The sequence below is a fragment of the Schistocerca cancellata genome, chromosome 6 (genome assembly GCF_023864275.1).
Source record: "Schistocerca cancellata isolate TAMUIC-IGC-003103 chromosome 6, iqSchCanc2.1, whole genome shotgun sequence".
NCBI classification, from domain to species: domain Eukaryota; kingdom Metazoa; phylum Arthropoda; class Insecta; order Orthoptera; family Acrididae; genus Schistocerca; species Schistocerca cancellata.
In genome coordinates this window covers 166,318,687-166,345,560 of record NC_064631.1, presented here as the reverse complement: position 1 = coordinate 166,345,560, position 26,874 = coordinate 166,318,687, and positions in this window count along the sequence as shown.

Sequence of the window (26,874 nt, the reverse complement as noted above, 5' to 3'; positions counted from 1 at the left end):
CACAATGTAAGCCAGACTAACTTTACGATACAATATATACACATTTTAGATAAACAGTGCAGATATCTTTTATACCTGTACACTCACACCCACTATATGTTATGATGCTCCCCAGTCCTAGCGAAGCACCATCAGCCTTTTCTTTCATTCTACAGACGCGGCATTCTGCGGTAATAAAAATAGAGCAAACACTCTCCGGATGTGGAGGTGACTGGATACATTCGAGTACAGTGATATATTACACCCCCAGATCAACGCTTTTCGGGTAGGTGTTGGCAGCTGTGCTACACTTACAAGCAATTTTAGAACACAGAACTAGATGGTATGTCATGATTGCACTGATATATCTGTCCTATAATCAATTGAATTGCGAAAAATGAGGAGCTAATAGGTGTAAATTGACAGAATATATACCCAAATGCGGTGAAACTGAGGAAGTCCTTTGCTATCTTCTGGTTCGCGACGAGCAAATTTGTATATGGGACCAAGTATGCGTCAAAAGGAGGAATCCGGGAAAACGTGGACGTCGAAACGATGAGAATAAGGGAGGCAGTCAACATTTTCCCATTGAGGCAGCATTATATTGTATGTCTATTGAGTTACCAGTGATACACATGAGTTGACTACTGTATTAGATGCTTTTCAGGGTGACAGAGAACGATTCATTTCTAAACTTACTTCCTTCTGCGTTAAAGGATAACAGAGAGTGGACTGGGTAATCGATTGAGATGGAGTTGTAACGAGGTACGATTTAATGGCAGACAGATTCATTCTAGAGAAGGATAAGTTGAGGGAGGTCAATTTTTTTTTCCAGTGTTCTGTTATCAGTCACGTGACATATCCTGCGTTCTACTTGTATACTGCTACGTGTTCCGTATGTGCTTTAAAGCACTGTCTACTTACGATCGTTAACGGTATACCTGTCGGTCATCACAGGACTTCCATCTCATTTGTGAAGAAATTTGACACACTCCTTTAAACGATCTTTGATTTATGCGACCGCCCCTGTCGCATCTTGTGTGTAAAATCGAGACTTCAACGCAATAACTAAGTTAGCGGAATGATCTTGTGACGTGCTACACTCCCCGTGTACACATTTGCCCGATAGATGTTGAGTTTACAGAGTTAGTGGCGGAATGACTTCTAATTTTCACTCGGACGCTTATGCTATGCGTTAATATGTTTCCTTTTAGGATGTATCCCCCGCTACTACCATTTCATTTAGGCCTGATGCAGGCATGGTATAATTTCTGAACTGTGATCGGATGTGAACAGTGGACACTATACGTCTCTGCAAAGCTGTATTGTGCTTGTATGATGCAAAGTAAATGTTTTACAGAAGTAGTTTTTCCGTTTTACGATTCGATAAGACAGTTCGGTGTAGAGAAACTGTGAAGAAGGATGTACGTATGATAGGCCGGAAAGGTACTCGATCTAACATTATAGCCCGTTTTTAAGTTCAGAACGTTGTACTCTTACGTATGCGTGTGTTTATGTTCTCTCTCTTACCAATACCTTCCATGTACAGATCCTAGACTCCAGAACAATAATTTATAATTGATAGCTTCGTTGATTTAGGTAAAATGTGTCGAACTAAATTCTTCTCGAACTCCATCGCATATAAAAATAAGTCTTTTCTTGTTCTTCTTAACTATATGCTATTACATTACGGCACTTTGAAATCTGTTACTATACATCGATAAGGAGTGCTAAGCTCCTCGACATGGTCACATCCCGAGAAATCTCGTGCATTTAGACGTGTTAGTACTCGGAAAGCTCTATTGATTCACGAGACGTGGAGTGTAGCGGTCTTCTTCTGATCGGTTTGAGATTAATTCTCTAACGGTGTTCTAGGGTGCGTTGGTTAATGTCTGTATGAGGATGGTCTTTAACCCTAAGACGGGCAGAATGCTCTGTGACTCCCTACACAGAGAGATGGATCGTAAATTAAGTACTATGCTCGAGGTCCTAGAAATATGTAGAGTGTTGTCTGGTATACTTTGATGATTTATGTGTTCGGGAATTAACTGTGAATGGGCGTACTGAGTAGTCTTCTATCCATGTTATCAATGATACTCGCAAAGTAGAGAAGGGATGGTTTAACTATGATACTGAAACTGGGGAAACATGCTGTCACATGATTGGCCGGTGTTGGTGTTACTGTAAAATTCTTCAGGCTATGAAGAATGTTGCTTAATATTACAGTATATCGGCGGTGTCTTCTCCATCCCAGCCATGCATTGGTGCGCTGTTGGTAAACACATAATGATTGACTGACAACGCTTATTTGTGTTGGGGAAAAAGTTTTGTGGATGGGAGACAACTCCTGGGGGGTTGCTAGCAGTGAAACAGTGATTGCGTACATGAGTGCAAAATGAGGAATCACGCGAAATGGAACTCAGAGCCATCATCTATTCCCTCACTGTGACATATGAGTTCAAATGTAGAGGTCGTGAATCCCTTTTGGACGGTAGTTTGTAAGCTCTCCACAATGCAGCCAAACGCTTCTAGTTTCCTTACCTTGTAACTGTATTTTACTTAAAATCATACAGTGTTATGCTATCGGCCGTAAGAATATGATTTACACCATGCGATGTCTAGTTTTCTGTGAGAGGCTGTGGATCAGAGCCTCTTAATGTCAGTTTAGATCCTGACACAGGCTTGGAAGTCGTGGAAGAACAAAAAAAGCAAATGTTTCTCGTTGTACAAAAGCATGATAGAAAACATTGTTTGAAAAAACTAAACAGGACAAGAGAGAGCGTCTCATACGATCATTCCCCAACAGTATAGGTGATTAAACTTTAAGGTGGCCTCTGCATTGCCTGTAAATATTTAATAGGATTGTGTCCACATAGACATCTGCAGTAGCAGTAGCAGTTTGAGGTGAGGGATTGGGAACGCTCTTAGGGATGCTTGGTTGGCTGCACTCTGCGCTATTCTGGGGAAGTATTCTGAAATCTGTTTCTCCACGCTGGAGGTCCACCGCAGTTACACGTCATTGCACCCGCATCGATGCATAGATGACTTGTAAATCGTATGAACTTTTATAGTGCTTAATTTTTCTATGTTGGGAGGGTAGAGAATAACGATGATAGCTTGTTGGGCTGATTGGTTTTAATGGACAGGGATCTGTAGTACTTGTATCTAGTTTGGGGGCGTGCCACATTGCGCACATTTCCACCGAATGCTCAAAACACAGCCCTGTTGCAGTAAATCAGGTCGTTCTATTTCTACACGGGTTGCAGAAGGTGTTGGGTATATCTTTCTCCGACTTCTGCTCAGTTCCGACTTAAATTGAAATCAACACTTGTGGAAAGCTATAGAAATGGGTGCGACTGCAAGATGTGTAGGGTGTGACTAAAACCAGGTTGTAATTTTATTGTAGCACACGGGTTCGAGGAAGGTGCCTCGCTTAGAGATATGATAGTGCAAGAAATATGACTGACTTGTGGTTGTAAGCATATGCATGTATGTGCTTGAATAGAAAGACCTGATTCAAAATGATGGACATAACTTCTACCATATAGCGTAACACTACAGATCTGGGATGATAGTGTGCATTTTTTCTCCTTAGGACGTCGATCGGCACATCATTTACTACTACTACTGTTTGTGCTCCTTCTCAGTCAGTCATCGCCTATAACTCGGCGGATGTATCGCGGAACCTCTGATATGGTCTCCAGACAGATTGCGTTGCAAATACTAAAGAATTTTCTAGTTGGGGCGGTGTGAGGGAGTTGCAAATACCTCTTACATACGACGTTCCTTAGCACAATCACTTTCAAAGTTCATTGATTTCATGACGAGGTTGCATCGTTCGCTGTTAATACATATTCGTACAATCACCGCCACGGTATTTTTCCAGAAAACAAAGCCTAATTCAGAGGTAATGTCGTACCTCGATTTGTAAAGACGGTATAGCATTTAACGTGAATACTTGTGCGCACCTGTAGAACAAAGACCGCTTGCGACTGTAACATGCAGCAGTTGTTGGGATTGTGTTTTTTCTTTAACATCTGGTCGCAGGAAGAACGTAAGAGACATGCACAGGGATCGTTGATTTTCGGTCAGCATTATTTCTTATCCTAGGCAAACAGTTATTATACACAGTATTAGTACTGGGTGCGTGATATGTTCGCATTTGAGCTTGAGGTTTATAAAGTTTGTTTTTGTGTAAAGGAAATCACTATATCTAATCGTAAGGTAGGTATGGATTTGACTTGTAGTACTGTGTTGGCAATGGGAAGAGTATGTCCAGTAGCAAGGAAGGTACAGATATTTCCATTTACAGAGCAACAGCCTTCAGCGTAGGTGTATTTTCGATACTTCGCTCATTGCCGAATGCCATTCTGTTGAGACCGCGATGGTAACATTTAATTGTAAGTATAATAATAGAAGATATATGTGGCCGGTTGTCTAGAATGTTTGGGTGTATGCAAAATCTGTGGTGTATTAAATCACATTCGCCAATAACGGCAGCATTCTTCCAAATGCAGAGACCTGTTGGTGTGTTATTCTACCCCATGTAAAGAATAAGAGTTAACTTTGCAGTCCTCTACACGACTAAATAGCGAACTAGTACTTAGCATGTGTTGGGCGGCTTTCGTGATCAAGTGGAAATGTGAGAAGATGGTGCGTTTGGGGTGGAGCGTTATTGCCTCCCATGTAAATTGTTGGGTTGACTGCTTCTGCACATTTTCCGCAGTTATTTAGTGGAGGGAAGATGGATTGTGGTGTATGGAATTCGCGTTTTCCTGTTCTCCAGACATGGAAAAGACATTAGCGGGCTTATAAACTATATGGGTGATTTAATGGTTTACCAATGCTGCACGTTGGTAAAGTTTCGAGTTTGTAGAGAAATAATTTCCAGTTATTATCTTTGGAATTTCATGCGCTAGCTATCGGTAGGCTACTACTGTGTGCTTGATATCAAGAAGTACAGCGAAAATGATATAATATTATGGTGAAAATAGGTGTGTTCATGTAATCCCAGAGTCTGGAGATGTCTGTAGAAACGCAAGCAAGCAGGCAGGTCCGGACCAGAAAGAGTAGCGCGTTTGTACCGAGGGGGAACCGAGTGTGTCTTTGCACATCAGTTCTGAGAGCGGCTTCGATTCACTGAGGGCTTTCTAATGTAAAATGGGTGATTGTATGATTACTAGAGTGATACGGTACCCGTTGATATATTGCTGAGTTGGAGATCAGTTTCATGCATTAATATTCAAGCTTCTGGCCCCAGTGGGAGGGGAGTGTAAATGAGTTGGTGTGTTTACGTATTTGACGATCAGTATGGCACTTTGTGAAGTTTAGTTATCGGTGCAAAGTGGTGATCGGTGTAATGTAGTTTATTACCGCTGAATGCCACGTCTGTAGAAAGAAAGAAAAGGCTGATGGTGCTTCGCTAGGACTGGGGAGCATCATAACATATAGTGAGTGTAAGTGTGGGTGTATGATAAGTTCTTCGGGTGCTGTACAGGTATAAAAGATATCTGCACTGTTTATCTAAAATGTGTATATATTGTATTATAAAGTTTGTCTGGCTTACATTGTGTAAAATGTCTATATATAGCATTATTAAGTTAGTATGGTTTATGTTATGGCATGACTAGAGAGGATCACTGTGTGTCCTATCATGAGGGTCATATGGATTTAGCAGATTGATAACAATGACGGTATGAGTGAGAATTTTTAAGTATATTCGCTATAAATACCGAAGTACAGTCGTCAAGAGGAGAGATCACCTGTCCATCGTTTGGTGTCAGACTGTAACAGCAACAGCAATATTTAATTGTAATTACAGTGGTAAATATGTTCCTGGCTTGCAATATTTTTGTTAGTCTGGTATTTGTTTGATAATGTGTAGATAATTTTGTGGGTTTAACTGTGAATGCAATTTAGTGATCTGAGTAATATAACGGCTGAAAGCACCAGAAAGAATAGGTGGATGGAGCTTCGATACTGGGGGCAAAAGTAATTCGGCGTGTAAATTCGATAAGAGCAAATCAGAATGCTCAATTCAGTGAGATCGTTTGTGCTGGAATGTAGGGATCTGTACATAGCGGAGGGAACGTTTGCGTATGTTGAAATGTGGAGGGGAAAGATGTTGGAGCGCTCGGATGAGAGCATTCCATATTATTTTCGTAAGGAGGTCCTGTCAGAGTACGAATTTCCGTGCATACAAGCTGGGACATATCGAAAGCTAGAGTTAACTATTTCTGTGAGAATATACAATTCCGAAGAGGTCCTGTTGGCTATTATTTTTTCTACAAAGCCATGTGACGTAAGAATAACATTGGTAACGTTTTTACATGGCGAGCTGTGACGCAGGCGTTTCGCCAGTAGACGCGCCGTGAGTCATGCTGTGGCGGGCACGCACAGCATAACACGTCACGTATGTTCTATTAGATGGCTGCGCTATTCTGCCATCCACGGTAAACACAATGCTAGCCTGAGGTGCCTCGAGTATGGGGCTGCAAAGTGGACTTCTGTGACGTCGGTATAAGAGAAACTGTAGAGACGCACCTTTCGCCTGCGTTCGGGGGAAGCTCGCGGCTAAACTCCCACCCGATCACGTCAGCACGTGTGTCTACGTGAACACGTTTTTGGATAGGAATTCCTCAGAAATGAAGTACGTATGAGATGTCGCCGCTTGCGGGATCCAGGAGTGGGCCTTTGTGTGGTTTCACAGCTGACGGCGCGCCTCGTCTTTGGGGCTGCCTGAGAGCTCTACTAGGCAGGGGTTGGTGGAGGATGCTTGCATTCGTTGATTGAATTATTTTGTGAGCAGGTGTGTAGGCTGTGCTATGATGTATTTAGATAGTTTACGAGTACTAAACGTGTCTAGACATAACTGAGTAGAATTATTTGAGAGGAGTGTGAATGTTTGTAATTAAATTATTTACGGAAATTAGGAGTTGTTTGCATATCTACAGAGTGTGTATTGTGAGTGCAAGGATAAGATGGAGAGTATTTTGCCTCAGTGTGATCTGTAACTAAAATGTTCGAAAGAAAATAGAGTGGAGTCCTTCCTTACTTTCCCCAGCAACGTAGTGCAGCCTTTGTAATTTTATCATAATTCTCACCCCTACAAACCCCCATCTGGGATTAGGTCATAGGAGGGATGACAGTACGTTCTGATGGACGTACTGGGTACTGTGTCTGTGGGACAGTAAATCTTGTGGTGGAGACACCGCCTGTAAAATAAAGACTTGTCTTTAGATCATTTTCCCGCCATTTCGCCCCACAATCTGCAATGTGCCCACTAGTACACGTCAGTAAAGGTTAGTGCACGTTAGTACACGTTAGCCGTCAACATGGGTCGGTAAGGGAGCATGGTGCTGGATTGAGGATCGTGGTGCAGACTTGAACTATTTGATTCCAAGTCCAGGTGGGTGTGCATTGGTGAAAATTGATTCCAAGTCCTAGGTTCTATGAACTCAAATTACGTGACTAATGCAGTAGCCAATAGGAGTACAGCGTTCTAGGAGTGGGGGGTGTTAGGTCATGAATGAACACCGCGCTGATAGCGAGAAAATGTAGAACTTCTCATTTGATCATTGAATATTGAAACTGTAAATTGACTTATTCAATATGATTAAAACTGAATTGGAATTAAGTACTTAGGTAATTGATAGGTTAGAGGGGTGATGTTGGTGTCACTTGTGTTCAGTTATTCGTTAGCATATTTACAGAAGACTATGTCCAGCATGAGTTGAAAGGTGCGCGCTGGAGGCTGTGATGTAAGTGGTCGCTCGCTCCCAGGTCACTGACGTAGTGCGTGTCCGGTTATAACGCACGTGAGAGAGAGAGCAGAGGATGTTGTGTGATCACCCAACTTCATGGTAGCACCCTCTGGTGGGCTCGATATGAACTAATCAGTCGGGCTCTGGAGCTCGTGGTGAACACACTGGGTTCCGTCAGCTTGAATACCAGTACTTGCGTCATGATCTGACGTGAGGAGAGGGCCCTCTGGTGGCACCAATATGAAGTAAGCCAATTGGGCTCTGTAGCTCGTAGTGAACACACTAAGTACGGCCATCTTGAATAACGCTACTTGCGTCATCAACTGACGTCATGGATTCATCCTCTGGTGACGACTGTATGAACTAAGCCAGTTGGAGGCCAGACCCAGTGAAGAAAACACCGGCTTGAAACTGGTTAAATAATAAAGGCAAGTACTTTAAACCCGCCATTTTCCTAGCTTACTAGAGTTAACATGGTTGTGGTGCATTATCCTACAAGAATTTAAACTTCGCGCCATTTTCCTTGGGGGTGGAGGGGGTGCGGCACTTTCCCGCCAAAATTTAAACTTCCGGCCAAAATCCGCCATCTTGATTGACATCATCGTCCCCTTCTTCATTGACGTCATCGCCACCATCTTGTATGATGTCATCGCCAAAATCTTGGATAACGTTACTTTGTCTTTGAATTGGCTTTGTTCCAATTCTCGTGACGTCACTTGACGTCAGCTGATGACGCCATTGTCGTCATTCAAGATGGTTGCTGTGACGTCAGATGATGCCGCATGTACTGTTACCCAAGATGACAGGAACATGCCACACTCCCCCAGGTGGGAAGTTTGAATTTTTGGCGGGAAGATGGGTCAATTGGGTAACCTCTACTAACCTAAGAAAATGGCATCAAAAAAGGGGCACTTGGGCTATCTCCACTAACCTCTTGGCCTGTGCTGTGCATATGTCTTTATTTTCAGTCTTTATTTTAGAATTAAAGGCAGTACCACCGTCAAGTGTGTTCGCCATGGGGTCCTAGCGCAACATCTTTTTGGAAGATAGGCGGGAATTTCCAGTTTTGTAGGGAATTTAAGAGCTTACCCCTGCAGCTGAGGGGAGTTAGTATGGCGGGAATTTCTAATTTTGGAGGGAATTTTGCTTAAAGAGCTTACTCAAGTAGCTGAGGGGAATTAGTATGATGTTGCCCCCACTAGTGGCTGCTCGTAATGCCATTCAATTCGAATACAATTTGTTTAAATTTGTTAAAATTTATTATCTACCTACAGCATTAGAGTCGTGTTACTACCACAACTTGATATTAGCTGTTGGTGTGGAACGAGCATAAATCTAGACAGGTGGTATTTTAATAGCTGTATTACATGCACTTATTCAGCTAAGGAATGGAAGTGAGCATTAATGCTTGAACATATGAAGAGGAAGAGGTTCAAATGGCTCTGAGCAATATGGGACTTAACTTCTGAGGTCATGAGTCCCCTAGAACTCAGAACGACTTAAACCTAACTAACCTCAGGACGTAACACACATCCATGCCCGAGGCAGGATTCGAACTTGCGACCGTAGCGGTCGAGCGGTTCCAGACTGTAGCGCCTAGAACCGCTCGGCCACTCCGGCAGGCGAAGAGGAAGAATACAGTCCTGCAATTAACTGCTTTGTATTAAAGATGCATTACACAACGCATGGTAACATCTGTCTCTGCTGGAATTGTCTGTCATTTCTATAACCTACGTATAAGCTTCCACCAAACAATAGACAACTTCTTCCGATCCACCGGACGAAACAACTATCGTAGATGGCAAATTTACCACTAGAGGGCACCGCGATAGGTCACGTGATCCTGCATTTCAGTCCACAGGAGCACAGCATCATGATGACATCATATGACTTTTTCAGCTGCACGTCTACCCCAGCCTCCTCATCCCCCGAGTGGTCTGGATGGAAAAATCTGGCAGGAAATGGATTCAGCTTGTTCTGGGCTGCTGGAGAGGAATGAGTGTACTTCATTTATTTCTCGAACAATTTATTTAGGGACGGATATCAAGCAGTTTATTTACTACACTTATACAAAACACTCACCTAGCCATCAGTTGGAGGGGGGAAAATTGGCGTGAAAAGGAATCAGCCTGTTCTTGGCTGCTGGAGAGAGGAAGGTTTGTACTTTATTTATTTTTTGGACCAATTTATTTGGCGATGGATTTCCCTGACGTGCTTGGGGTCACAATATTCTGTTTACAGACTTGCAAACTATTCATAAATAATGCATTACGCTGACGTGCAGAGAAGCAAACATCTCGCAAATTACCGAAATAATCCTGTACGCAGCATACATATGTATAAACTACTTGTAGATCACCAAAATAATGCGTGCAAACACGCACACAATGGTCAAACACTCCGTGCACTGAGAAAACGCAACTTATCATGGACTCGAACCCTGATTATACTGGATGGAAACCCTAAGTGCGTCCCCTAACACATGGAAACTGTCCATAAGCTGGAGAGGTAGGTTTGGTTAGTGTACATTATTTATTTTTCTTGGGAAACTGACGCAAATATCCACCCTAATTACGTAATTAAGCACAAAGATCGGTCCTAATTACACAACCACACGCATCAAAAAAGTCATGCACCACCCTGGTTCCGAGAACTCCTAAACAGACGTTGACTGTGGATATTGTGTCACAAACACAGTTTCTTTGACTGTTCAGATATGATACTAAACGCACCCAAAGATGTAAACCACTGTGCTTGGGCAGCACCTAAGGGACAGAGGGGGTCCGACAGCCATACAGTTCCAGTCATTCCATCAGGTAGGGGGTAGACAGCTAATGTCGTCTTTAGTTCAAGCATGCCTAGAAGGTCAGTCCCGCAGTTTGATCGCGTCCGCATGGTTACTTTGTGCAAGGAAGGTGTCTCAACAAGGGAAGGTTCCAGGCATCTCAAAGTGAACCAAAGCGATGTTGCTAGGACATGGAGGAGATACAGAGAGACAGGAACTGTCAATTACATGCCTCGCTCAGACCGCCCAAGGGCAACTACTGCAGTGGATGACCGCTACCTACGGGTTACAGCCCGGAGTAACCCTGACAGCAATGTCACCATGTTAGGTATTGCTCTTCGTGCAGCTTCAGGAAGTAGTGTTATGACTCAAACTGTGCGCAATACGCTGATTGATGCGCAACTTCACTTCCGACGTCCATGGGAAGGTCCTTCTTTGCAACCACGATACCATACAGCGTGGTACAGATGAGCCCAACAACATGCCGAATGGACCAGTCAGGACTGCCATCACGTTCTCTTCGGCAATGAGTGTCACGTATGCCTTCAACCAGACAGTCGTCAGAGACATGTTTGGAGGCAACCCGGTCAGACTGAAAGCCTGGAGGTCCACCAGAGTAACACGTCAACACGTCATTGCACCTGCATCGATGCGTAGATGACTTGTAAATCTATTTTTTTTTGTCATCAGTCCACTGACTGGTTTGATGCGGCCCGCCACGAATTCCTTTCCTGTGCTTACCTCTTCATCTCAGAGCAGCACTTGCAACCTACGTCCTCAATTATTTGCTTGACGTATTCCAATCTCTGTCTTCCTCTACAGTTTTTGCCCTCTACAGCTCCCTCTAGTACCATGGAAGTCATTCCCTCATGTCTTAGCAGATGTCCTATCATCCTGTCCCTTCTCCTTATCAGTGTTTTACACATATTCCTTTCCTCTCCGATTCTGCGTAGAACCTCCTCATTCCTTACCTTATCAGTCCACCTAATTTTCAACATTCGTCTATAGCACCACATCTCAAATGCTTCGATTCTCTTCTGTTCCGGTTTTCCCACAGTCCATGTTTCACTTCCATACAATGCTGTACTCCAGACGTACATCCTCAGAAATTTCGTCCTCAAATTAAGGCCGGTATTTGATATTAGTAGACTTCTCTTGGCCAGAAACGCCTTTTTTGCCATAGCGAGTCTGCTTTTGATGTCCTCCTTGCTCCGTCCGTCATTGGTTATTTTACTGCCTAGGTAGCAGAATTCCTTAACTTCACTGACTTCGTGACCATCAATCCCGATGTTAAGTTTCTCGCTGTTCTCATTTCTACTACTTCTCATTACCTTCGTCTTTCTCCGATTTACTCTCAAACCATACTGTGTACTCATTAGACTGTTAGTTCCGTTCAGCAGATCATTTAATTCTTCTTCACTTTCACTCAGGATAGCAATGTCATCAGCGAATCGTACTATTGATATCCTTTCACCTTGTATTTTAACTCCACTCCTGAACCTGTCCGCCGCTCGTGGTCTCGCGGTAGCGTTCTCGCTTCCCGAGCACGGGGTCCCGGGTTCGATTCCCGCCGGGGTCAGGGATATTCACCTGCCTCGAGATGACTGGGTGTTTGTGTTGTCCTCATCATTTCATCATAATCCAGGAAAGTGGCGAAATTGGACTGAGAAAAGGTTGGGAAATTGTACGGGCGCTGATAACCACGCAGTTGAGCGCCCCACAAACCAAACATCATCACTCCTGAACCTTTCTTTTATTTCCATCATTGCTTCCTCGATGTACAGATTGAAGAGTAGGGGCGAAAGGCTACAGCCTTGTCTTACCCCCTTCTTAATACGAGCACTTCGTTCTTGATCGTCCACTCTTATTATTCCCTCTTGGTTGTTGTACATATTGTATATGACCCGTGTCTCCCTATAGCTTACCCCTACTTTTTTCAGAATCTCGAACAGCTTGCACCATTTTATATTGTCGAACGCTTTTTCCAGGTCGACAGATCCCATGAAAGTGTCTTGATTTTTCTTTAGCCTTGCTTCCATTATTAGCCGTAACGTAAGAATTGCCTCTCTCGTCCCTTTACTTTTCCTAGAGCCAAACTGATCGTCACCTAGCGCGTTTTCAATTTTCTTTTCCATTCTTCTGTATTTTATTCTTGTAAGCAGCTTCGATGCATGCGCTGTTAATCTGATTGTGCGATAATTCTCGCACTTGTCAGCTCTTGCCGTCTTCGGAATTGTGTGGATGATGCTTTTCCGAAAGTCAGATAGTATATCGCCAGACTCATATATTCTACACACCAACGTGAATAGTCGTTTTGTTGCCACTTCCCCCAATGATTTTAGTAATTCTGATGGAATATTAACTATCCCTTCTGCCTTATTTGACCGTAAGTCCTCCAAAGCTCTTTTAAATTCCGATTCTAATACTGGATCGCCTATCTCTTCTAAATCGACTCCTGTTTCTTCTTCTATCACATCAGACAAATCTTCAACCTCATAGAAGCTTTCAATGTATTCTTTCCACCTATCTGCTCTCTCCTCTGCATTTAACAGTGGAATTCCCGTTGCACTCTTAATGTTACCACCGTTGCTTTTAATGTCACCAAAGGTTGTTTTGACTTTCCTGTATGCTGAGTCTGTCCTTCCGACAATCATACCTTTTTCGATGACTTCACATTTTTCCTGCAGCCATTTCGTCTTAGCTTCCATGCACTTCCTATTTATTTCATTCCTCAACGACTTGTATTTCTGTATTCCTGATTTTCCCGGAACATGTTTGTACTTCCACCTTTCATCAGTCAACTGAAGTATTTCTTCTGTTACCCATGGTTTCTTCGCAGCTACCTTCTTTGTACCTATGTTTTCCTTCCCAACTTCTGTGATGGCCCTTTTTAGAGATGTCCATTCCTCTTCAACTGTACTGCCTACTGCGCTATTCCTTATTGCTGTATCTATAGCGTTAGAGAACTTCAAACGTATCTCGTCATTCCTTAGTACTTCCGTATCCCTCTTCTTTGCGTATTGATTCTTCCTGACTAATGTCTTGAACTTCATCCCACTCTTAATCACTACTATATTGTGATCTGTGCCTATATCTGCTCCTGGGTACGCCTTACAATCCAGTATCTGATTTCGGAATCTCTGTGTGACCATGATGTAATCTAATTGAAATCTTCCCGTATCTCCCGGCCTTTTCCAACTATACCTCCTCCTCTTGTGTTTCTTGAACAGGGTATTCGCTATTACTAGCTGAAACATGTTACAGAACTCAATTAGTCTTTCTCCTCTTTCATTCCTTGTCCCAAGCCCATATTCTCCTGTAACCTTTTCTTCTACTCCTTCCCCTACAATTGCATTCCAATCGCCCATGACTATTAGATTTTCGTTCCCCTTTACATACTGCATTACCCTTTCAATATCCTCATATACTTTCTCTATCTGTTCATCTTCAGCTTGCGACGTCGGCATGTATACCTGAACTATCGTTGTCGGTGTTGGTCTGCTGTCGACTCTGATTAGAACAACCCGGTCACTGAACTGTTCACAGTAACACACCCTCTGCCCTACCTTCCTATTCATAACGAATCCTACACCTGTTATACCATTTTCTGCTGCTGCTGATATTACCCGATACTCATCTGACCAGAAATCCTTGTCTTCCTTCCACTTCACTTCACTGACCCCTACTGTATCTAGATTGAGCCTTTGCATTTCCCTTTTCAGATTTTCTAGATTCCCTACCACGTTCAAGCTTCTGACATTCCACGCCCCGACTCGTAGAACGTTATCCTTTCGTAGATTTTTCAATCTTTTTTCTCATTGTAACCTCCCCCTTATCTGTCCCCTCCCGGAGATCCGAATGGGGGACTATTCCGGAATCTTTTGCCAAACGAGAGATCATCATGACACTTCTTCAATTACAGGCCACATGTCCTGTGGATACACGTTACGTGTCTTTAATGCAGTGGTTTCCATTGCCTTCTGCATCCTCATGTCGTTGATCATTGCTGATTCTTCCGCCTTTAGGGCCAATTTCCCACCCCTAGGACAAGAGGGTGCGCTGAACCTCGTATGTGCTTTTATAGTGCTTAATTTTTCTGTGTTGGGAGGGTAGAGAATAACGATGGTAGCTTCTTGGGCTGATTGATTTGAATGGACAGGGATCCGTAGTACTTGTATCTAGTTTGGGGGCGTGCCATATTGCGCACATTTTCACCGAATGCTCAAAACACAGCCCTGTTGCAGTAAATCAGGTCGTTCTATTTCTACACGGGTTGCAGAAGGTGTTGGATATATCTTTCTCCGAGTTCTGCTCAGTTCCGACTTAAATTGGAATGAATACTTGTGGAAAGCTATAGAAATGGGTGCGACTGCAAGATGTGTAGGGTGTGACTAAAACCAGGTTGTAATTTTACTGTAGCACACGGGTTCGAGGAAGGTGCCTCGTTTAGAGATATGATAGTGCAAGAAATATGACTGACTTGTGGTTGTAAGCATATGCCTGTATGTGCTTGAATAGAAAGACCTGATTCAAAATGATGGACATAATTTCTACCATATAGCGTAACACTAGAGATCTGGGATGATAGTGTGCATTTTTTCTCCTTAGGACGTCGATCGGCACATCATTTACTACTACTACTGTTTGTGCTCCTTCTCAGTCAGTCATCGCCTATAACTCGGCGGATATATCGCGGAACCTCTGATATGTCCTCGAGTGGACCTCCTGTTGGAATTTTACTGTAGCAGATAAATTCGAGAAAGGTGACTCGTTTCGAGATATAAGAGTGCAAGAAATACGATTCACTAGTGACTGTAATCATTAAAAGACTTGTTGATAGGATCCAACTCAGGTGTGTGCTTGAATGGGGGGGACTTTATTCCAAATCCAAGACAGCATTTCTAGAGGATAGTGTAGCACTGGAGGAGTTAGTGTACATTTATTAGGATCTCAATAAGCACACCATCTACTGTTCGTGATCCTTCTCAATCAACCATCGCCTATAGCCCAGTCGATATATCACCGAATCACTCACATAACATCGAGACAGAATGCAATATAAATACTGGAAACATATCTAGCGGTGGCGGCGTGTGGGAGTTGCAAATACTCCTTTCATATCACATTCCTTAGCCCGATCATGGATACTTGTAGGCACCTGTAGAACCAAGAACACTTGTAATGTTAATATGGTTATGTTTTTTAATATCTGACGGTTTGTAACACGATCACGCCTCTCTTTCTAAGACAAAGTGGTACCACTCGCAAGAAAAACTTATGAGACACACCCAACAATCGTTGATTTCCGGTCTGTATTATTTTGTATCGCCTGCAATCAGTCATTGACATCGTAGTAGTAGGGGATGTGTGATAGGTTTGCCATGACTATCAGGTTTAAATGTATGTGTTTGTGTTGCCACATGTGCAAAGGAGATGACTAGGTCCAGTTGTAAGGAAGGTATGGATTTGACATGGAATACTATGATATCAAAGGGAAGAGTATGTCAGGTCATAAGAATGGCACAGATATTCATATTTCCAGGGCCGTCAGCAGGGTGTATTTCCGATACTTAATAGGGGAAGTGGTCATCAGGTAGAAACAGAGCGTGCTACAACAGCTAACTGAAACAAGCTTTCAGGACACGTTTTACAGATTTCCACACATCCGCTCCCATAACATCCGTCATCGGGTTGTAAGCATTCCATATGTATTTCCTTCTGAATCTGTAGTACTTAAAAATATGTAGATTTATGGCGTTCTATCAGTTTCACACTGGAGAACTCTCTTCTCCTTTCAACTTACACGTCATACTTCTGAAATTTAATTAGTTATTAACTATTGCCAAAGAAAATGCAACATTATTAACGATTTTAGTTTTTTATTGTTTGATTGCAATCACTGCTGATAAATAAAAATATGTGTGTTAAATGTAATAGAGATTTCTTAGAGTATATGTGGATTCTTCAATCTTAAAATCTTCACATTTCTTGCATTATTAAGTTATTCCCCTATAGTGATGAAGTGCACATCTTTTTTTTTTTTGCATGAGGTGAAGTAATATCACTATAGTCTGTGAGAGTATTTCTATCCCTTTTCGCGGTGTCTTTTGCTCTGCCCAAGTGGCAAGTGAGCGTTGCTTTCCGCTGTTTAGCGATGACGAGACAGCGGCCATGATACCGCGCGTGTTTGTTTCCCTTTTTGCGTGGTTTATGAGAACTATTAGCTGACCACACATTAGATGCGTGGAGACTCTACATCTGTTAGGATTCTGAGCCGTCGTGAGTCATGCCATAAAGCCTTTCCTAAGGTCATTGCATTACCTTGGCGCCATGAGAGCGCCATATTCAAAATGCTTTATGGCGCATGAGCATGTACAGTGCGAGTCGCGGTGCTATGGCGTACCACAGGTTCAGGAAAAAAATGGTTCACATGGCGCTAAGCACTATGGGATTTAACATCTGAAGCCATCAGTCCCCCAGACTTAGAACTACTTAATCCTAACTAACCTAAGGACTTCACACACATCCAAGCCCGAGGCAGGATTCGAACCTGCCACCGTAGCAGCAGTGCGGTTCCAGACTGAAGCGCCTAGAACTGCTCGGCCACAACGGCCGGCGTTCAGGAAAAGGAGGGCAGTAGTAAGAGGGGGACCATTGCCTAGGATGAGTATCAACCTACGTCGGAGAACTAATTTACCTTTTTGTATTTTGTTACAGTGGCGATCCAGCAGATCTGATATGTGAATGCAGCAGCATTTGTGAGATAGAGCATCTGTGGATGTAAATGGGAGCATAGTTTCCGAACATTTCGGTATTGGTAACAACGCCACCGAAAGCAGTAAGAACAGGTGGAGTATACCTAACATAAACAAAATTGAATAGTAGAGGGGGCTTTGAGATAAATTGACTGGTGTTTGGTAAGGAAAATAAGTTAATACTAAGTGTTGTGTGGAAGGAGCGTCTCGGGTGTGAGTGGATAGCGGTGTCAGCCCATCACACGGTAATGCATGATAGGAAATAGTATTAACACAACTCTCACGCACAGATCACAGCGACTTCATACCATATTTTTGAGACAATTGCACTTGTTAAAGAAGTCATGTTTCGTCAACATGATAACGCGTACTACTTCTTTACGTTTTTATCACGATCGCTCAAGTAATCATCTATGCACTGATATTGCATTTAATCAAAGAGAATCGTTTCGGGTTGTTTTATTCACAAGAAATTCTTGGTAAAGATCGGTGTAAAACTTTGGCACTTGAAAACACTACGATGGCTGCGCAGATTTTGGGAGCAGTGAAACCCGCCTCCCAGGCATCCTGTGGGGTGTCGCGAGGGCAGCACCCTGCGGCTCGATGACGACGACCACTTGGCAGCGTGAAGGACAGAAACTTGGTCCCCTGATTCAGCTTCCGGTCTAGAGAGGATTCTGGCCTGGCCTCTTGTTCTGAGTGGGTTGCAATTGGGACATTCCTCCTGAGCCTGACTTCGCCTTGGTACTGGTCTTCACTGAGGAGCCTGTGTTACTTAGCCTTACTGACAGTGTAGGCCTCAGTCATCTCGAACAACTCACTGTACCGAGGGGCAATCCAATTCGTGTCTGGTCTGCCGCTTTGACGTTTGATCTCCTTCTGCGCTCTGCCTTATAAGTAAGTCAAATCGGTCCATAGTATGACCCACAAACGGGAGTGTCACACGCTGGAATCTTCCAAGATTTTAGTGCTCCATTAGAGAATAATTACTATCTGTGTAACAGATCGCCAGCCGCGAGTTTATATATTTCGTAACCACGATAACGAAATACGGGCGCCGCACATGGCTGCTCTGCAGACGCTTGCCGCACGACGGTCATCTGAGATAGCGCTACACATCGAGAAAGGGGTGTAATACTGCTGCTCCGTCTTGGTAGGGAAAACCAAATTACAGTCTCGTCGTTTCTTCTCACCTGCACTAACGTAGTATAACTTCTGTGTAGAACAAACCCGCCGTAGTCCGTTCAGCGTTAGATAATTTCAGATTTTGCAGATATCGTTATCCATGGTTCGAACCAGAGTGAAGAGATTAATCAGACAAACCTTAGCTTTTGCCAACCAGTCGCCACCCATTGGAGTGTTAACTATTTGCTGGGTTTTCTTGTGTTTCCAAATGGTTCAAATGGCTCTTAGTACTATGGGACTTAACATCTGGGGTCATCAGTCCGCTAGACTTAGAACTACTTAAACCTAACTAACCTAAGTACATCACATACATCCATGCCCGAGGCAATATTCGAACCTGCGACCGTAGCAGCAGCTCAGTTCCGGACAGAAGCGCCTAGAACTGCTCGGCAACTGTGTTTCCAACATCTCACGACTTATTTGTAGTGTCGTTTAACTTGTGACTCTTGTCGTATTTTATAATCAATAAACTTTTCCCATAATTTCTTATGTATGATCAATCCCGTCTTGACATATTAATCACCCATGAATAATTGACTAAAATAATAACAGGATTTGATTCCGACAAAAGTGATAACGTCCAACGCAGGCTAACAATAACAACCACTCCCGAAGGGCAAAATCAATTTTGCAGATTCACGGGCCAGGTAGGCAAATTGAAGGTTTATTAGTTAATGTCAGGGGATAAGCACACAGCCGCTTGTAGCCTTTCAGAACATACCCAAGACACGTGTAATATTACACGGTTCACATTGAAACCTAATGACGGAAAATTGTTTTCTTGTAGTGTAAACCGTCGGCTTTATTGTTCAAGAGAGCAGACTTCGTTCCAAACAGTTCGGAAATGACTTCAACAATTTTTGCTACAGTTTAAGTTATTACATTATGTTAGGTTACCTCATGCAAAGAAAAAATGTGCACTTCATCACTATAGGGGAATAACTTAATAATGCAAGAAATGTGAAGAATTTAAGACTGAATAATCCACACAAACTCTAAGAAATCTCTGTTACATTCAACACACATAGTTTTATTTATGTACAGTGATTGCAATGAAACAATAAGACACTAAAATAGTTAATAATGTTACATTTTCTTTGGCAATAGTTAATAATTAATTACACTTCGCAAGTATGACGTGTAAGATGAAAGGAAAAGATAGTTCTCTGGTGTGAAACTGATAGAACGCCATAGATCTAGATATTTCGAAGAACTACAAATTCAGTACGAAATATAAATGGAATGCTTACAACCCGATGACGGATGTTATGGAAGCGGATGTATGGAAACCTATAACACGTGTCCTGAAAAAAAAGCTGTTGTAGTACGCTCTGTTCCTACCTGACGACCACTTGCCCTATTAACTGCGGGTTTTATCATCAAAAATGTGTTAGTAAAAATGTCTTTGACTGTGCCACTCAATATGAACTGCATATTGCGAGTGTGTAATTAAATTTGTATCATGAGTCTTTCACCGTATTTCTCGTAAGCCGTAAGCAAATAAGTATGAAAAAATCTGAATTCTTTGTGCAATCAGAAAGTAATGCAACATCCTTGAAGGCAGTTTTAGTTTAATAGTGTTGATTTGTTAATCGGTGGGTCTTCAATAAAATAGATTTTGAGAAGAAGGAGTCTTTTGATTCATAGTATGATTACTTTGCCTGCCTATTATACGGTATATATCAATAATTTAAGTATTTTAATACCAAAAACATTCTTCCAAGTGCGTGAGAGCAATCGTAACCGTTCGAAAGCTAGACACCAACAACTGCTTTCACGCTCTGCGCTAGAAATCACTCTGGCAGCACTGTTGTTTAAAAGAGCGTCATTCTTTTGACGATTGTTACCGGGCGCACTAGCTTGCTATTGTAGTGTGATGGTCTGCCGGCACAACATTAAGAGATGTACAGCAATAAAAAATGTATAAATAAGTAAAAGAAACAAACATAAAAATAGAAAAAATGCTGCCTAGAGCATAGCATACACACAATCTCCAGTATGGATGTTGCATTACTTCCTGACTGCTTACGATTTTCGCAAAAACGTGGCGAAAGACTGATCTTGCAAATTCAGTTACGAACACTTAAGTGCGTATAGAATTAATTAAGATTCATGCTTCTGCATAAGCCATCTGGGACACGGCGCCAGGAAATTACACAAGAGTATGTACTTTAGACTGATTGCGCACAACGTTGCACCTATATAATTATAATTCACTGTAGTGATAGAAGCTGAAGAAATGAATTAAAATTTGTGCCACAGCCGGGACTTGAAAGCAGGTTTCCCTGCTTGCAAGGCAGTTGTGCTAGCTATTAAACAACCGCAGCAGTACAGCCAACAGTGCTGCATGGTCTACCTTAGTCAGTGGTCTCTCTAACACAAACTTCAATTCAAGTCTTCCGCTTGTTTTCCCCTTCTTAGATCGTCATGTGGCACAAATTTTAATTAATTTCTTCAGCACAAATTTTAATTAATTTCTTCAGGTTTTGTCATTATTGTAGATTAAGATGAGACTCAAATGTCTCAAGGAAAATTTAATTATATCAGATAATTCACAGTAATGATCCTTTTTGATGTCACATTACCCACTAGAACAATGGGTACAACAATGTTGGGCCATTATTTGTTATTATGTCATTTAATTAGGATTCTTTCCTACTATGTAGATACTAAGCTGATATACAATGCAGGGAAAAAAGTGAGAAATCAAGCACATGCTCACGTTACTGACACGTGATGTGATAGGTAGTTCATTACTGTAGGAGTATATGAGAACAAATCCAGACCAAATGAAAGTCACATGTCACAGTAAAGAATGCCCAAACAGTTGCATCAACACACAGCATAACCCTTATAGTGGCAGTGTAGATGTGTATTCTCGAATGCAAATGATCATAAAGCTGACGAATGGCATCTTGCGATACACTCTCCCAAGCTTATTGATCTTTCTGGTGTATTTCGGCAATGATCATGGCAAGCTGTGGAAAACGAGTAAGTTCCCACTCCACCATGTCCCATATGTGTTAAACTGGCGAGAGGTAGGGTGATTTTGCTATTGATGCACACACGAAGAGAAAGTTGCGTAACTGCAAGGAAAGGACTGTAGCACGGGGATAACATTCTGTGCAATGAAGCTGACACTGGTTCCTTTACCTTGCAGAAACACCAAATGGGGCCGCGGGTTGTAACTGATGACCCAAACATTATGAAGCCTAGGATGGACGCACTCCACAATACACTGCTCAATAGATTTACGACTACACGTATACGTTCGTATCTCAAGAACAGAACTCAACCATATCACTAAAGGCAACAGAGCGCAGGTCCACTCTGCAATCGACACCAGAGCGTCCCAGATTGGTCGTGTCGTGGTACCAGAGGTAGCATCGCCAGAAGTGCAAGTGATGTTATTCCTGCAGCAAGCAGACTGTTCTCAGTGGCCATCGGTGACACAGTAAGTGCAACGTATAATGAAGTGACGAATGTCGCTGGATAAGTCATACTATCCTGTCGGACCTTTTTCACCCCGGCGAAATGCAGCAACTGGAAGTGGGGTGGACACAACAGATCGTTAGAGTTTCCCTGCAAATATACAATGCATTGCTGCCTCTACAGCCGTCCCTACTTGCGAATGTATTGCCGGCACAGGATTTTGCTCACGAACTAACCTCTCGTTTACGTCCCATAAATGTTCGATGGGATTCATGACGGGCTATCTGCGTGGCCAAATTATTCACTCGAATTGCCCAGAATCTTCTTCAAACCAATCGCAAACAACTGTGGCCCAGTGACATTGTGCATTGTCATCCATAAACATTCCATCGTCGTCTGGGAACGTGAAGTCCATTAAAGGCTGCAGATGTTCTCTAAGTAACCTAAAATAGCCATATACAGTCAATTATTGGTTCGACTGGATCAGAGGACGCAGTTCATAATATGTAAACACAGCCCACACCATTTTGGGCCACCACCAGCTTGCACAGTGACTTGTTGTCAACGTTCATGGCTTTGTAGGGTCTGCGCCAGACTCTAACTCTACCATCAGCTCTTACTAACTGAAATCGGGACTCATCTGAGCAGCCATTAGTTTTCCAGCTATCTAGGATACGAGCCCAGTAGCTGCGTTGCAGGCGATGTCGTCTTGTTAGCAAACACACCCGCGTGGGTCGTCTGCTGCCATGACGCGAAATTTCACCGCACTGTCCTAACGCATGCATTCGCCGTTCATCCCACATTGATTTATGTGGTTATTTGACGCAGTGTTGCTTGTCTGTTAGGACTGAAAACTCTACTCAGACGTCATTGCTGTCGATCGTTAAGTGAAGGCCGTGGGCCACTACGTTGTCCATCGTGAGAAGTAATGCATGAAAAGGGGTACTTTCGGCACATTTTTGACAATGCGCATACCGGAATACTGAATTCCCTAACGATTTCCGAAATTGAATGTCTCATGCGTCCAGCTCCAACTACCATTCCGCGTTCAAAGTCTATTCATTCCCGTCGTGTGGCCATAATTACGTCGGAAACATTTTCACACGAATCAGGCGAGTACAAATGACAGCCCTACCAATTCTCTGCCATTTTATACGTCTAGTACCCGGTATTACCGTCATTTGTATATGTCGTTATCGCTATCCTACGATTTTTGTACCCTCAGTTATACTCGTATTTATTCCTTGGAAGCTGTTCGTAGGGCCACTACTGCTGGCACACTCTGTCGATCTTGTGGCGCGTCTGTACTATGCAGACGTCCAGAACATGGTCTACAGACGCGGAAATTTTCTACAGACCACTGCTGGAAGCAGTCACACACCACCGACACGCAGTGCCGAATACGTGCAGCAACACTTCGACATGTCCATACAGCTTCACGCAGGCCCACATTGCGATCCCGTTCAAACGCCTGAAGTTGTTCAGCGTAGTACGTACCGTCGCCGACGCACGGTTATGCCCTTGAATGAATGTTGCGAACATAGTTCACCTTCAATCTAAGCACTGTTACTGGCTGCAGAATCAAAATAGACGGTACACAGGCAAGCTTCCTGAGCTCCATGTAATCGCCGACGAACGTGGCAAATGAATCACTGACACTGTAGGCCCTCAGTATCCACATGACCTGGTGCCACAGAATACCGTACGTGGTAGTGTTGCATTTTTTTCGATAGGCTACGAACTTGCACCTTAGTGTCAGCACAAACGATCGGTCAATGCCATACAGATTAATGTAAGTGAATACATACGCAAAAGGATCATATGGTCTAACTCGTCTGGTCAATATGTTTTCATTCAAGCAACAGATGACGTTCGCAAAATAATAAATTCCTTAAATCTGTTCCCGTTAGCAATGAAATTGGAGAAATAAGAAACACTAAAAATCGTTGTACCATCGTGAACATTACAATACATGATGTTTACAACGAGGCAATGTGTTACGTAACAATATTTTAATACTGTTTTTTGTAAAATTATACTGATTGCAATTCGACTGTTGCTACTGTTATTTTTCTCATGTTTTTATTTCCCGCTTGTACCTTGAGGTGCGTAAGTACAGACTGTCATCTTATTCTGAAAAAAAAAAAAAATGGATCAAATGGCTCTGAGCACTATGGGACTCAACATCTTAGGTCATAAGTCCCCTAGAACTTAGAACTACTTAAACCTAACTAACCTAAGGACATCACACACACCCATGCCCGAGGCAGGATTCGAACCTGCGACCGCAGCAGTCCCGCGGTTCCGGACTGCAGCGCCAGAACCGCTAGACCACCGCGGCCGGCCTGAAAAAAAAAAATGGCTCTGAGCACTATGAGACTTAACATCTGTGGTCATCAGTCCCCTAGAACTTAGAACTACTTAAACCTAACTAACCTAAGGACATCACACACATCCATGCCCGAGGCAGGATTCGAACCTGCGACCGTAGCTGTCACGCGGTTCCAGACTGAAGCGCCTAGAACAGCTTGGTCACACCGGCCGGCTCTTATTCTGAGAAGTGCATGCAGTTAAAAGTATTTTTAGCTGTAGCAATAATAGAAAGGAGCTTCCTTTCGTCTCCTTTCCTGGATGCGAAGGCTTATTGACGACCTACACACACCACAGCAGCAGATACCTCGTAACGTACGGTCTAATGTACTTTGTGTACTGCTGTCAGTTAGCTCATTTCTTGGGCCACTGGCGAAAGGCGCGCGGGAATATCTCCACTGTAAGGGCTTTAAGTTCCTCGATTTTATCGCCAGGCTATTTCGCTATATGAGAGAATTTTATAAGTAGATGACTATACTTGGAACGTGTGTTCTTACACTTTTACCAGTAATCGTCTCAGTGACGCTCATTGTCTGACTTGCGTCGTTTTCCAAAGTATTCTGTTGCACAGCTAAGGACAATCGTCCTACCAATGAACTAACTCTTGAGTAAACAATAACCCACCTTAGGACATTATCTATCTCCTCTATTAATCGCACCTATTGAGAAACTGATACTGCATTCCCCCTCTCTTACTCTGTCCGTACATCTAGCCAATGACGATGACCAATCAATAGCAGTAGGAGGAATTTCAACCAATAACCCTTCTCCTGCGTAAGTGTGGAATAATGCCTTTCTATCCAATGACGATGGGCCACCAATAGTATCCACAAGATTTCATCCAATAACGCCCCTTCTGCTGCATCAGCGCGGGAATGTTAGCTTACGAAGAAAGCCCACCTATGGTAGCCACAAGAATTTTAACCGATACACCCACTTCTCCAGCACAAACGTGGGAAAACTCACCTTTATAAGAGAACGCGACACTGGTCTCTGACAGTGTTCTAGCAATAGTGGACACCGCAACATCCTGAAGAAGAATCCAGCAGAGGGGTCGAAACGTCAATTGTTTTAGAAGGAAGTATGGTGCGACTTAACAACCCAGAATCTTTTAACTTTAGTGACGTATATTTGTCGCTAGATGAAGTGTATGGATGGATTTGAGAGATAATTCATGATACAAGTCCTTGGCCAATGTTCCTTATCAGGGACAAAAACAAACACCATTAGACATCCATCGGAGAATGAAGAATGTGTATAGGGGAGCACGTATGTCGAAAACCAACGCCGTGTAATGGTGCACCAAGTTCCGTGCCACTGCTTCATGATAACGCACAACGATAGCATATGTCGTAATGCAGCAGTTACACCAACTCTAATGGGAGTCACTCGAACACCTTCCCTATAGTCCTGAAGTTTCCCCATGCGATGATCACGCCTTCTGTCCCTTATGAAAGGCCTGTCTGTCGGACGAGGATGTGCAGCAGACAGTTATGGGTTTCTTCACGCAACAGGATACAGTGTTTCACCAAGCGTGTATCTTCATCCTGGTGCGTTGGTGGGATGACTGCCTCCACGCTCTCGGCGATTTTTTGTGAGTCGCGGACCGATTCCAGACTGTACGGCCATCGAACGATAACTACGAGGCGTGTTTTTTAAGTAAGTACCGTTTTGAAATTTAAAAAAGACGTGCTAAGATATCTCAATAATTTTTCTTTTACATGAAAGCCTGTACCTTAATCTACTTTTCTACATAATTTCAGTCAATATTGATGCACTTGTCATAACGTTGTACCAGTTTTTGAATACCCTGCTCATAGAAGTCTGCCGCCTGATTTGTTAACCACTGCATCATCACTGATTTGACTTCGTCATGAAGACGCTGACCGCCCAGGTGTTTCTTCAAGTGCAGGAACAGATGGTAGTTACTGGAAGGAAGATCGGGGCTGTATGGGGAATGTTCTAGAGTTTCCCATCGAAAAGATGTGATGAGATCTTTGGTCTGATTCGCCACATGCGGACGGCCATCGTCTTGCAGCAAAACGATGCCCTTGCTCATCTTGCCACGTCTTTTGTTCTGAATTGAACGGCGAAGATTGTGCAATGTCTTACAGTAAGCTTCTGCATTGATTATCTCATTACGAGGCAGAAATTCCACAAGTAATACTCCTTTTCTGTCCCAAAAAACTATGCATATGATTTTCCGGGCAGAACGTTTTTGCTTATACTTCACTACTCTGGGTGTAACTGAATGCCGCCATTCCATGGACTGTTGCTTTGATTCTGGTGTAACGTAGGCCACCCATGTTTCATTTTGAAGAAACACCTGAGTGGTCAGCGTCTTCAAGACGATGACGAAGTCAAAACAGTGGTGATGCAGTGGTTAACAAGTCAGGCAGCAGACTTCTATGAGGAGGGTATTCAAAAACTGGTACAACGTTATGACAAGTGCATCAATATCATCTGAAATTATGTAGAAAAGTAGATTAAAGTACAGGCTTTCATGTAAAAATAAAATTATTGAGATATCTTAGCACGTCTTTTTCAATTTCAAAACGGTAGTTACTTAAGAAACACGCCTCGTATTTGATCATCCCTTATGGAT